The 2,016-nt window shown below is 46.2% G+C and overlaps 1 pseudogene; it reads left to right on the forward strand.

Moving 5' to 3' along the window:
- Nucleotides 1-1,165: 1,165 nt before the first annotated feature.
- LOC132229447 (fatty acid-binding protein, heart-like) lies at nucleotides 1,166-1,611 on the forward strand (annotated as a pseudogene).
- The last annotated feature ends 405 nt before the right edge of the window (nucleotides 1,612-2,016 follow it).

The raw sequence follows: 2,016 nt of genomic DNA on the forward strand, positions 1-2,016 counted from the left end.
GTGGCTGAAGATGACGAGGGAAGAGCTGAGAGATGAAACTGGAGCAGTGGGTGGGGGGCAGATCATGAAGAGTTTTGTCACTCTTGATGAGGACTTTGAATTTGAATCTAAATAAAACGAGAAGCCATCTGGGGCTTTAAGTAATAGAGGGATATGAATCCACACTACATTAGTCTGCTAGGACAGCCATAACGAAGAACCACAGATGAGTGGCTTAAACAGAAAGTTATTGTCTCACAGTTCCGGAAGCTAGAAGTTTCAGGTCAAGATATCAATGGGGCTGGTTCCTTCTGAGAGCTGTGAGGGAAAGTCTGTTCCAGGCCTCCATCCTAGCTTCTGAAGGTTTGCTGGCAATCTTAGCATTTCTTACAGAAAGTGTTCCTTCTGTGTTTTCACATCATCTTCCTTCTGTCTCTCTTTCTCTCTACATGACATTCTTTCTATAAGTGCGCCAATCATATTGGGTAGGCACCCACCCTACTCCAGGATAACATCCTCTTAACTAATTATACCTGCAATTACTCTATTTCCACATAAGGGCACATTCTGAGTTGCTGGGGGTTAAGACTTTCACATGTTAATGGGGGAAGGGACACAATTCAACACAAGATACACGTGTTTTAAGATTACTCTCTGTTCAGTATGAATGGGGAGGAGGGTAGTTAGAGTAGAGGTGGAGAGGCACGTTAAAAGGCTGGTGTCATTGTCAAGATGAGAGATGATGTTTGCCTAGGCTAGGTGTCCAAGAAGATTTAAGATATATTTTGTTTCCAAAACGAGCATGTCTGTTGATAGGTTTCATTTCATTGGTGAGCGAAAAGGGTGAATCAAGGATGACTCTTAAGTTTCTGGCTTGCGTGAGAAGGAAGATGCTGATGCAATTTATGAAATAAGGAGGAATGGGGAATAGAAATGTTTTAGGGTAGAGCCCCATGATTTTTATTTTGTGATATAATTAAGTACATAGACCAAGCAGACAGTTGCATTTAAGAAACTGGAGCCCAGGGAAGAAAGCCGGTCCTGACAGCTCGCAGCTAGGGGCAGAGACTGGGAGGCCAGGCATCCATACTGACGCAGGCTAGCCTGGCACCACTGGCTGCCCACTCCACTTCCGCACGTTGGGGGAATGGGTGGCCAGCCCCTGGAGGCTTAGCCCAGCTTCACCATGGTGGATGCCTTGTCAGGCACCTGGAAGCTAGTGGACAGCAAGAATTTTTATGACTACATGAGGTCAATCAGTGTGGGTTTTGCTACCAGGCAGGTGGCCAATATGACCAAGCCTACCACAATCATCGAAATAAATGGGGACACGATCACCATAAAAACACAAAGCACCTTTAAGAACTTGGAGATCAGCTTCAAGCTGGGGGTGGAGTTTGACAAGACAACGGCAGATAACAGGAAGGTCAAATTCACTGTGACCCTGGATGGAGGCAAACTTGTCCACGGCAGAAATGGGATGGGCAAGAGACAAAACTTGTGCGGGAGCTTGTTAATGGAAAACTCCTCCTGACGCTCACCCATGGCAGTGGAGTGTGTACGAGCACCTACGAGAAAGAGGCATGACCTGCCCACTGCTTCACTGACTGCTCCTCTGCCAACTGGCTACCCCTGGACTCAGAGCCAGATCACCTCGTCTTTTCCTCGGGCGTTGTGTATAAATCCACCTTGGGGGGAGGGGAGGAATTCTTCTGGGGCAAGGTGCACCATCCTGGATCCAGTTCCAGTTCCCGTGGTATTTGTTTTTTAACTGCATTCAAAGAGTGCTCTGAGGTCAATAAAGCAGAGCCAAGGCAAAAAAAAAAAAAAAAAAAAAAAAAAAAAAGAAGGAAAGAATCTGGAGCTCAAATGAGAAGTCCGTGCTAGAGCTACGAAGGTGGAGTTCTCAGCATATAGAGTATTTAAAACCAGCTCCAGCAGTACTTGTCTTTTATCTTGATGTCTCCATGGAACAGCCCACGCCTAAAGGAGGTTTTGAACCAAAAGCTCAGAGGCTGTGTTGCTCCTTCTCAAGGC

The sequence above is a fragment of the Myotis daubentonii genome, chromosome 3 (genome assembly GCF_963259705.1).
Source record: "Myotis daubentonii chromosome 3, mMyoDau2.1, whole genome shotgun sequence".
NCBI lineage: Eukaryota > Metazoa > Chordata > Mammalia > Chiroptera > Vespertilionidae > Myotis > Myotis daubentonii.